A 12,771-nucleotide genomic window follows, 5' to 3' on the forward strand; every position below is an offset into this window, starting at 1 on the left:
ACTTGCAGGTTGATAGGTAAATTGGCCATTATAAATTGTCACTAGTATAGGTAGGTGGTAGGGAAATATAGGGACAGGTGGGGATGTTTGGTAGGAATATGGGATTAGTGTAGGATTAGTATAAATGGGTGGTTGATGTTCGGCACAGACTCGGTGGGCCGAAGGGCCTGTTTCAGTGCTGTATCTCTAATCTAATCTAATCAAAGCGGCGGAGGTGTTGCCACAGAACTGAGTATAAAACCATCCTTTCGCATAAGTACATTGATTAAAAAGTTTGTTAGATGATTCTGATGGCATGAAAAACTGTGTAGCTATTTTATTTCAATCCTATCTTGTTTGACTTCACACGTTGACACCATCATTAATTGAATTGTATAATTATTCACAGAAAAGACACCTTCAGCACGGGGCAGCTAATTGTGAGGATGTAAAAAGAACCGACTTAGTACTTAAAAACTGGTAAATATTTATTTGTCTCCCAGATTGGCAGTGAATTATTTGGCAACTTTTTTGAATTGTTGTCCTGGAATATCCCTGATTAGAAAATTAACATATTTTAAACCCCCTTTTAATTTGCATATTGCCGTTTTGACATATCCAGCAATAATGAAGGCCTAAAGAAAGCTACATTTTGTCTGAATGTCAACTAGAGTACATTGACTTAATTTATCAAAAATATACTGATATTATTTGCAGGATGTGATGAGAAATGTCAAATCCTACAATAAACTGCTGGCACTTCCTAAAAATTACCTTGTGCCTATTTTCCCTTAGGTGCCTGTTAAATGATTGCTATAAGACGACACAAGATTGATTAAACAAAAGCCACCTTGTGCCAAAGTTCAGTCCCTGTAAATGGGGTTTGTATCTCATTCTCTGCCTCTGTCAGCCTTGCTCTGAAGGGCTTTTCTTGGTTGACTGGGTCACAGTAAGCATGAGTGCTGCCATAAAGGAGAAGATTGAAAGGAGAAAAAGGCATCACCTTTTCAGATTGGTCTCAACAAGTTGGACCACAAAAGAACAGCAAACTCTCCTACAATGAGCATAATTCATGATCTTTGACTTCTAGAAGCAGTTGGATGCCATGTTTATTTACAGTTTATTTTAAATTCTTATTTACCTTTCCATTTCACATTTCCAGTTATTTAAATATACTAATGTTTTGTTTAAGTTTACATCCTTATTTTTCATTCTTATCTCCTTTCCCAGTTCTGTTTTAACAGAATATTCCATTGTTCAGGTTCTACAAATTGTCCTGTTCCAGAATCTGAAAAATATATCCCTATATACAATTTAAAGAAAATGCAAAAGGAGAGAGTATGGCAAACAAATATTATAGTTGAGAACACAGAAATAGAAAAACATTTATATATACACACTTATATGTATTGTAAAAAAAATATGAGCAAGAAAAATGAAAATTTAGGACCATATAATGAATATTCAGCACAAAATTTACCCTTATCTATTTTTCCATTATTTATTCGCGATTTTTTTTCTTCAAGCAAACTAAGATCACCAGACTAGCAATTGAGGTTGCCAGTGTTGTGGGAAGAGAATCTTATCCATAGTGCAACAAGAAACTGCGGAATTACTATGCTTCATCTCTCTCCCTCCTCCTTCCACTCAATCCCTTCCTCCTAAAATTTGAAGGTTAACAGTCACAAGTCTGGCTCATTTGGGGCTTCCTCTTCCACTTTATTCTATCTGACACAAAATACAGCAAGGACAGTGGTGTGGGGCAGGGAGGAACTATTAAAATCCTAATATCACCCAGTTTATAATTCGCCAGTTATAGAATACATTGAACGATATGGAAAATCCCATCCCCCCACTGCCTGCAGAACCAAGGAAAGCTACAGATAGATGGATTTGTGGGCTCATTTTAATGCTATAGCATTGATGGATTGTGCTATGAAAAAACAGTGTTTTCAAAGCTGCCATTCACGAGAACTATATATAGACCATTAAAAAAAACCATATTATTTATATGTGGTGTGTATAGGTGCAGAAGAAACTATTACAATGCGTAATAGCAGACATTTTAAGTGCTTAGCTTGGTCTGAAAGAGACAGTGCCCTCTCTGTAAGCTCTGACAGCCTGGAAAATATAAGGCCCAACTTTAACCGAGTGGGTTGTTATAATGGTGGCTGGGCAGCATGCCGCTTTCCTGATGCATTCCCAGCCCTGCCCTTTTAAACAGGCAGAAGTCAAGAATGGGAGATATCTACTTCACTCATTTAAATCGCAGCCTGATGAGGTCATAAACGCCACAATGTAACTTTAATGCCAGAAATAGGGAGGCCCACAAGGTATCAAAACTGTCAGTGAAGCCTGGTGGGAAGCAACAGAGTGGCCAGTAAGGGCTAAGGTAAGTATTGCTTTTAATTTCTGTGAGCATTCCTTGTGGACTAGGAGGAACAGGAGGTTGGGGCCCGTAAGGAATCTTGGGCCTTCCAGACCCAGGCTTCCCTCTCCTTCCCAGCAACATTATTCTGTTTGAAACACACACCCCTCCACCCTACCTGCGCTAACCTGATGCCTGGGACTGTTCCCTTGGGTCCATGTCAGCTTTTAGTCCCCATCCTAATTCCTGCTCCCGCCCGCTGCAGTTGATATCATTCCCGTAGGCTTCAGGTAGGAGTCAGTTTGTATGAGGCCAGGTGTGACAATCACCTCAGTTTCACGCTCTGGGGTTGGACAGATTACCGCCTGCTTTGGCTTGCAACCCAAGGTTAAAACTGAGGCTATATTGTTTTTCACTGCTCAACTAAGTAAGAGAATTCAACACAAATTTGGACAAATAAAAACACCAGCTGCACTGTACTGCAAAAATCTATTACTGCCTTTGTTAGTAAGCTTATGAAAATTACATTGCAACTAAAATACACCAAACGTTTGCAGACAGTAAATGGAACTTTATTTTTTTTTTAAAAGGGTTTTTAAGGTGATTGGAATTTTAAAAAATATTAATTAGTTGAAGAAATACCAAAAGGTTTATTGTTTCTTTAAAAAGAAATCCCCAATTATAATTGCATTACAGTGGGAATAATACATACCTAGATCAATAACAAAGCAGTAAACTAATCTCAGGTTGTTTGGAAGACACTCAGAATGACACTTAAATGGTTTATGGTCATCACCTAGACCCATGTTTAGATTACATCCAGCACCATCACCACTACTACTACTATATAGCACCCTTATTGTAGAAAATTGTTCCAAGATGCTTTACAGAGACAAACTAAACAGGCACTGAGTCAAAAAGGGAGGGATTTGGAGGGGTTATCAAAAGAATGGTCAGAAGAAGAGTTTTAAGGAGGGTGTTAAAGGATGAGAGACAGGTGGATAAAGCAAATTCCAGTGACTAGGTTGAAGGCCCAGCTGCCAATGGTAGGGTAAAGAGAAGGGGAGATGCATGAGAGGTCGGGTCAAGAGGAACGGAGTGTTCAGATGGTTGTAGGGCTGGAGGAGATAGAAAGAGGGAAGGGTGAGGCTACGGAGGATTAAAACAAGAATAGAAATTTTAAATTTAAGACTTTGGACAACCAGCAGTCAATGTTGGTCATTGTGGGACAGTTTTGGCAGGAGTGTGGGATTTGGTGTGTGATATCAAACGGTCATCAGAACATTGGATAAACTGGATTTTATGGAGGATGCGTTAAGGGAAGTCAGCCAGGTGAGCATTAGAACAGTCAAGTCTGGAGGTGTCAAAGGCAAGTTTCACTGGTAGATGGGGTGAGGTAGGGGCAGAAGTGGACAATGTTATAGAGGTCGTAATAGATGGCCCTTGATAGGGGAAGATATGGGGTCAGAAATGCTTCTTGGGCTGAAACAGGACGCTGAGGTTGCAAGGAGTCTGGTTCAGCCTGACAGGGAGTTGGTGAGGCTACAGCAGAGATGGCGGAGGCGAACCCTGTCACCATCTAACCTCTGCCAAAATTTAGTCTGGGGTGGGAAGACCTGTGAACGGCCTTCCCATCCCACTGCCAATTGATGCCCTTAACGAGGTAATAAGGGCCTCTTCCTGCCGCAGCCGCAATTAACCGTGCGGCGGGCGGCCCTGTCGTCGCACGGGAAGCATGGCACAAAAAAAAAACGTGTGGGCTGCTTCCTGGCTCAGGGTTTGGTGGTAGGGGTCAATCATTCAAAGGTACGTAGTGCCTGAACGAAGGACCCGGCATCAGGAAGGAGGGAGGGGCCCCGCTGAGGGCCACCCCCCCGCCCTCGCTGCCCACTCGCCTCTCCTGCGACCCCACGCCGCGAGACCCTATCCGCCCTGAACTACCTGAGGCTCGGCTCCAGCAATGCTCCTCAACCTTTGGTAGGTACAGCTACAGCAGCAGCCACTGCCTCTGCAATGGCACTGCAGTTGCCGGCCTCTGATAGGCTGGCAGTTCTGCAAGGCCAGGACTCCCAGGGACAGGGTTCTAAATCCTATGGAAGGCCTGCCGCTGTCCACTTAAGTGCCTGATTGGCACTAAATTCGGCAGGGCTTCTGGAAAAGAGGCAACGTGGGGATCTCGGCGTCTGTTTGCCCCGACATTGAGACTCCCGCCACCAGCATAATATTGCCCCCCAATAGCTTTGCTCTTTCATAGGTTTAGCTAGACGATGTTATGGCTCATTTCAAGACAGGACATTACACAAACAGTCACAGCACACAGCCAGTGGAGGGGTCAAGAGTGGTGATAAAGAATTGTATGGTTAACTCCATCGAAAGCTGCAGAGTTTTCAAGAAGAACGAGGAGGGATGCTCTGGATTGGCTGCCCAATTTTCCATTTCATTCATTTAAAAAGGAAAGGAAACGGGCTGGGATGCATAACAGGCAGCCAATAATCCATTTATACAACATAAAACATACTGTATTGCGTATAACAGGTAATAATTTGGAAGGGAATGATCAAAATAAAAACCTCTTCCTGTTAGCTAACTCTACTAAAACCCGAGAATAGTGAGATACAACAGCATCCCTTGATGACTTACAAAACTGATTACCTGGAATACATGTGTATATCAAATCAATGTTAAAAATGGTATATTTTCATGTGATTGATCCCAGCAATAAATGGCATCAGGATGGTGTGCTAGCATTTTCTGTGGACCAGGATGATGTGGCATCATATTGAATGATGAGCAGTATAAGTATTAAGTTATATGAACATCTCGTTACACACAGCACCACACAATCAATCTCTATTTGATCAGGTCACATACGCACATGTATAGATGCAGTTAATATATTCACAGAACAACTCATTGTAAGTGTTTTCAAATATTTTGCATCTTTTGTAAATGGAACTCTTTTAGTAAACCACAGGTAATTCAACTAAGCATGCCATACCTACTTTGCTGTCCATCCTATTAATATATATCCTCAATTATAGAGTGACAAAGAAGGTTTTGCAGGACATCTTAAACCATGAAAGCAAATCTTGATTGATTAATAACTTTTGTCTATGCAGGGATGCATTTTCCAGAGTTTATACCTTCCATTTATGCTAGGCATTGCCCTCGTGGTTGACATCTTTTCCTTATCACGATCCATGACCTGAGACAGAATGGGGAGCTATTTTGTGAAATTCTTACTTTAATTTATATAGCGTCTTTCACTTCCTCAGTATTTCTCAGTGCTTTGAACCATTGAATTACTTAAGTAGAGTAGTCAACAGGTAGATATGGCAGCCAGTCTGTGCACAGCAAAGTTCCACAAACAATATTATGATAAATGAGCAGTTAATTTGTCTTTCTGGTGACATTGGTTGAGGGATAAATGTTAACTAGGACACTAAGACAATTCCATGCTCTTCTTTGAACAGTGCCTTGGGACCTTTTATATTCACCTGAATGGGGCCTTATTCAAAGCTTCAATATTGCAAAGAAGCGTCAGCCTAGGTTAGATGCTGAGGTTTTGGAGCGAGAATCGGACCCACAATGTTCTGACTCAGAGGCAATAGAAATACCACTAAACCAAGCTGACATAAAAGCAGACACTTATTACACTGGAATGGGGTTATAATAGAATGAGATGACAGGGGAAAAAAACAGAAGTCCCTTTTAAAAATATCCAATACTTCTTTACTTATTGTACTGTGTTTTCGAAGTGCAACAGTCTTGTATCCATTATAACACTGTTATATAACTAACCACTGGATTAAAAAACTACACCAATTACATTCTCGAAATCATAAAAACATAAGAACTAGGAGCAGGAGTAGGCAATTCAGCCCCTCGAGCCTGCTCTGCCATTCAATACGATCCTGGTGATCTCATCTCAGCCTCAACTCCACTTTCCTGCCCGTTCTCCATAACCCTTCAACCCATTACTAATTAAAAATCTGTCCATCTCCTCCTTAAATTTACTCAATGTTCCGGCATCCACCACACTCTGGGGTAGTGAATTCCACAAACTCACGACCCTTTGAGAGAAGTAATTTCTCCTTATCTCTGTTTTAAATCTGCTACCCTTTATCCTAAACCTCTTGTTCTAGATTGCCCCACCAGAGGAAACATCCTCTCTACTTTGTCAATCCCCTTAATCATCTTATATACCTCAATTAGATCTCCTCTCATTCTTCTAAACTCTAGAGAGTAAAGGCCTAAACTGCTCAATCTCTCTTCATTAGACAAACCCCTCATCTCTGGAATCAATCTATTGAACCTCCTCTGGACTTCCTCCAATGTAACTACATCTCTCTTGAAGTAAGGGGACCAAAACTGTACGCAATACTCCAGGTGCGGTCTCGCTAATGCCTTGTACAGTTGCAGCAACACTTCCTTACTTTTATACTCTATTCCTTTAGCAATAAATGCCAAAATTCCACTTGCCTTCCTTATTACCTGCTGCACCTGCATACTAGTTTTCTACAATTCATGCACGAGGGCACCCAGATCCCTCTGCACCGAAGCACTCTGAAGTTTCTCTCCATTTAGATAATAATTTGCCTTTCTATTCTTCCGACCAAAATGGATAACCTCACACTTATCCATGTTAAACTCCATCTGCCAAATTTTGGCCCATTCACCTAACCTACCCATATCCATTTGTAAATTTCTGATTTCTTTATTGCAACTTACTGTCCCACCTATTTTAGTGTCATCTGCAAATTTGGCTATAGGACCTTCTATCCCTGCATCCAAGTCATTAATATAGATTATAAATAGTCGGGGCCCGAGGACTGAACCCTGTGGCACCCCACTAGTTACATCTTGCCAACCAGAAAAGGACCCATTTATCCTGACTCTCTGTTTTCTGTTGGTTAGCCAATCCTCTATCCAAGCTAATAAATTGCCCCTAACCTCATGTGATCTTACCTTGTGTATTAACCTTTTGTGCGACACCTTATCAAATGCCTTCTGGTAGTCCAGATATACTACATCTACAGGATCCCCATTATCCACTTTACTTGTTACCTCTTTGAAGAACTCTAGCAACTTAGTCAAACACGATTTACCCTTCATAAAACCATGCTAACTCTGATGGATTGCGTTTTGACTTTCTAAATGTCCTGTTATTACTTCCTTAATAATGGATTCTAACAATTTCCCAATGACAGATGTTAAACTAACTGGTCTATAGTTTCCTACTTTCTGCCTCCCTCCCTTTTTGAATAAGGGCATTATATTAGCATTTTTCCAATGCACTGGAACCTTTCCCGCATCCAGGGAATTTTGGAATATTATAACCAATGGATCCACTATCTCTGCTGCCACTTCCTTTAAGAACCTAGGATGTAGGCCATCAGGCCCTGGGGACTTGTCTGCTTTTAATCCCAATAGTTTGATCAGTACTTTTTCCCGAGTGATGATGATTGTTCTACGTTCCAACCTTTCTTTAACAGAATCCTCAGAAGATTTGCTAAATATTCCCAACTGTCATACAATAACATTTTTACTCGACTAAAAGAAAAGTCACTACATAAAAAGAAGCCTCATCACAGCACAGATGCTATAAAAGTATAGTCATTTTTTTAAAGCCTCAAGTTGTTTAGTGGTTTATTTGGTAATTATACTAGTGTGTAACAACCACACATTCCAGAAAGGGCCCAAGTTCAATTCACAGTTTGTGCTGTGTTAGGTGACCTAAACGGGGTCATTGCGATTGTCCTCAGTGCCTCTGGGTTAAGGAGAAGGAAAAAACATACAGGGTTCCTACTCCTGAGCATTATCCAGTGACCATGTTGGAAAGTGTACTTAATGTAAACATGGAGCAACGGACATATTCAGGTGGGCTCAGTACTGATATCCTTCATGGTCAAATCTCAGGCCTAGCAGAAGTCACTGTTTAAAATCACTCATGAAATTTGACCACTTGAGCAACATATTGAGGACAGACAGTGCCCACAACAGTAAAAACTAATATTAGTTAGCATTTTTAGGAGAGGGGAGAAAATAGGGAGAGTAGAAGGGGGAGAAGGGGAAAGGAATCACAGAAGGACTCGTGAAACTGTGCCGTTTTCAGAACAAGAGCAGGGGTTGGGGGGTGGGGGGTGCACGGGTGCTGGTGGGAAAGAAGGAAGCAAGTGAACTGAAAAAGTAACATTTGCAAGGCCTTCCCAATAACAAACTAATGCTTCAATATACTTGGCAATAGTTGGCATTCATAAAAAGTTGATTGAACAGCTTTTTAATGTCTGCTTTGTGAAACTGATGTAATAATTAAACTCTAATAATGAGAATAAAGTACACTGCCAGTGCCACTGGTCTGCAAGTGTAAATGCTGATATCACATTTATCAACACTAGTACTAACATACAGTCCAGCCCCAAAGCCCATTTTTCTTTCTGGAATGTCACTTCTGCCAAGTTTCTTTCTTGTTGAGTCAGACTCACTGTTCTTGATTTTAAACAAAATTAACTGTTTCCATGCATCGACATCTTAAAAAAAAATTAAAACCATCAAAAAATATTTCAACTGAGTATGAAAACAGTCATCGTGTTTGAGCTTATAAAATGTTCCTCTTCCCCAAGCAATGTGCCAGAACAGCAGCTCCGTAATATAAAAGTTGTGGTGTTGTTACTGTAGGGCAAGCTTTTTTTTTGCATGGAGCTGATATTAGTGCCGGGAATTCAGTAAATGGAAGTACTTATTTGCACCTTTCTTGAAGCACCAGTTGTTACTTATAACCAAGCCACCTCAGTGTATACAACACTGTATCTTGTGTGAAGATTGGCCTTTACGGATTGCGGCAGAGATAAATAAACATGAAAATGGCAGAGCCGTATAGTCATTACAGTTTATGCACATGTCCAGAAAATTACAACAACTTGCAGTTATAAGGCACCTTTAACACAGTGTTACGACCAGGTGAGAAAGGGGTCTAGGGGTTCCCTCTCAGCCTTTGCCTGGTTTAACCGTAACAGGGTTTAATTTTTTTAAACAGTTTTTAACTCCCTCTCAGTGAATCCTTGTTCACTGCTCTCCAATTGTAAGGCAAAGAAATAATCCAGATAGGTTTTCTTAGATTTAAACAAGAAAGGTGGAAGTTTATTAGCCTTAAACTCCAATTCGGTTAAAACGACTGTGAATATGCGAAGCAACCATGCTAGCATGCATATGCGATAAACACATACGCAGATAGAGACCAAAAAGTAGAAAGAATAAAGGGGAAAAGTTTGAAGCAATAGTTGGGGATTATTTACTGTCTTTTGAGTTCGATGTAGAGATTTCAGTTAAATCTTGCCGTTTTGTTGGAGCCCAGTGGACACTTTCAAACTTGTTTTGATGTAGGAATCTTCTCTCTTGAGTTTAAGTGTCTTCATTAGATCTGGAAATTCGTGAGAGTGAGTGAGCTAGCCAGGAGAGAGGCTCTCTTCTTCCAAGTTCAGTTGCAAATCTGACCCAAACTGTCCTATGAGCAGTTTAAACAAAACCTGGGCCAGTAGGTTAGTCACGTAAGTAGTTTTTTTTTTAACAAACTCTCCGGCATTTTTTGTGGATTCCTTTAATCTTAGTAGACACCCACAGTGGGGGAGAAAAGGAATGCTGGCTTGTTCCACATTCAGTTTCTGGTGATCAAAATCCATTTGGGTTAATTGGATCAAGTAGCAGTTCTATTGTCTCTCGAGGAAACTGTCTCTCAGTATGCAAATTTTTCCAGCCACTGCTGATCTCTTTAAACAATTCATCTCTTCAGTCCAGCAACAGTTTAAAATTAATGTTCATATGACGAAATTAATATGCCTCATTTTTGGCAGGTGGGGTCTTCATGACAACAGGAAAACATCCCAAGGCACTTCATGGGAGTGTAAACAGACAAAAATTTTGCACCAAGCCAAAGATGATGATATTAAGAGGGGTGATTGAAAGCTTGACCAAAGAAGTAGGATCTTAATTACTATTGTTATGGGTTTACATCTATGATGTAAAATATTATCTGTAGAATAGAATAAAAGGTACAAAAATATGACATTTCTTTAATGGGGAAAAACAATGGAGGTTAACAGTAATTTGCTGCGTTGTGAGCGAGGGGGTCAATTTAGGAATGGACACTTTTTCTGCTACATCTGCTCTAAATATTTAGAGATACTGAATGACAGGCCTGCATCCTGTGACAGGCCTTGTACTAGAACATTATCATATTCATCCAAAATAATGAGTCGTCTATTTGTGGGTTTTATTGAGATAAAACAACAAAAAAATCATGTCCACAAAGCAAGGAGGAAAAGTATTTTTAAAGCTATTCAATGCTTGTTGAGTAGGAGTTGCCCCTTCTTCACTCAACGCTGTTGAATTTTAATGAGAGGAAATCATTAGTCCTAGGATAAATTTAATGGAGTATTGGTACAGACCAGAGTTAGTCAGTGAGATAAGGTGTAGGAAGAACTGGAACATGCCACAGATCACGTGCAGCAGGAATATACTTAAATAAAAACAATCATGCCTGGTGATGGAGGAATATACACTTTGGTGTTACTTGCAAGCTGCTAAATTACTGGGTTTAATCAGTTTTGCAAAAGCTACAGTCTCACTGTGCGTTATCCTGTGTGTGGAATTTTGCAGTCACAATGGACACATAAATATGACATCATTACGGGTTGACGAATACAATCCCACGCACATTCAGGAAGAAGCTAGGAAGCCACAAATATAAACAGAAAATGGGTAAGAAACAGATGGGTGGGGTGGGGACAGGTGGCTCTCAACGGCCAGGATTTTGTGTGAATTGGCGAGGAGGGGAAGGCGGTGCCGGAAGCGGATGACGCTGACGCTTCCACTCCAATCCCAAATCTCACCAAAATCTCACGCTGGCCAGCCAATTAACGGCCGACAGGCAGGGGGGTGCTGACCATTCAACGGTTGGAGGCAGGGACTGAGGCGGCAGCCACGTTGCTGGCTGACACCAATGGATGTGTTGGCGCCATCTTTAAAGGGCTGCCAACACCAGAAGGCAGCTGAAGGCCTCCTTCAGACCTGCTTCAGCCTTTCCCTTAAGACCTGCTTCATTCATCCCCTTAAAAGACTTCCAGCCAGCAGTGCAACCCGGCCAGTGGGAGAAGGCCAAGAGTTCAGTGAGGCAGGCGTAGTGAAGGCCAGCGGGGAGAGGCGCAGTCTTTGGCAGCACTGCGGCTTCAACATCTGGAGGTAGCTCATCCACTGTCTGTACACCTTTGCTACAGGGTACCTTCTTCTCTACGCTGGCGCCCGCTTATGGCCCTCTCTGCAGCTTTCTGCCACTTCCCCATTGTGAGGTTGCCCCTGCAGGTGGCTATGAGGTTGCTGCTGTCTGGATCCCTGTGGCGGCACCTCCCTCCCTCTTAGGTTTTTCTCCTCGCTGGAGGACTTGCCTCCTGAGTGGATAATGCCCTTGGCAGGTGGGCAGTGCTGGTCTGAAGGACCGCTCTGCCCAATGCTTCCTCCAAGCACCTCACTCCATCCCCTCTCAGCCCCCCTCTCATTGCACCCATGTGCTAGTAGTCGGCTGGCACTATGGAGGCTCGACCCCAAAGCACTGGCACCTGAATTCCCCCTTCCTCAATGCAAATAGCTTTGGCTGAGTTGCCCTAGCCTTTCTGTAAAGGCACACTGCCTCATACCATGGCTGCCAAATGCAACAATGACATCAGCTGCCAACCTATTACTGCCCTGATATACCTGCCAGGTCTCTGATGCCCTGTGGCCCCCATGCACTTGCTGAAAAATTTGAACGGGCCTGTAAAATACCATTCAACTACAAATTTAATTACCTTAACCACCTCTTAATTGCCATTTTTCCAAAAGCGCGCATTGTTCACACTTGACTTGCTGTCCACCACTGGTAAAATCTGGACCCGTCGTGACGACAGGGAAGTATGTACTGACGCCAACCCATCTGATTTTTTTTGGTCCCCTCCCCCACCTCCAAGGCCATCCTCAGAGGGGCTGAAGAACCCAGGCAACACCTCAAAATGCTATGTCAACTGAAGCTCAATTGGTAGCACTCTTGCCTCTGAATCGCAAGGTTGTGGGTTCAAGTCCTGCTCCAGAACTTCAGCACAAAAATCAAGGCTGACAATGCAGTAATGAGGGAGTGTTGCTTTGGCAAAGCTACCATCTTTCAGATGAGATATTAAACCCACGCCCCACCTGCCCTCTCTGGTGAACATTAAAGATCCAACAGCACTATTTTGAAGAAGAGCAGGGAAGTTATCCTCGGTGTCCAGTCAATATTTATCCCTTGATCGGATCAACATCACAAACAGATTATCTGGTCATTATCAGATAATGTGGGAGCTTGCTGTGTGCAAATTGGCTGCTGTGTTTCCTACATTACAACAGTGACTACACTTCAA

At 42.0% G+C, this 12,771-nt stretch overlaps 1 protein-coding gene across 2 annotated transcripts in view; it reads right to left on the reverse strand.

The window, feature by feature from the left end:
* The window catches only part of pik3r3b (phosphoinositide-3-kinase, regulatory subunit 3b (gamma)), a 727,809-nt gene that overhangs the window by 65,136 nt on the left and 649,902 nt on the right, over positions 1-12,771 (reverse strand). The window lies entirely within an intron of this gene.

This window comes from Heterodontus francisci, chromosome 8 (genome assembly GCF_036365525.1).
Source record: "Heterodontus francisci isolate sHetFra1 chromosome 8, sHetFra1.hap1, whole genome shotgun sequence".
Classification (NCBI taxonomy): domain Eukaryota; kingdom Metazoa; phylum Chordata; class Chondrichthyes; order Heterodontiformes; family Heterodontidae; genus Heterodontus; species Heterodontus francisci.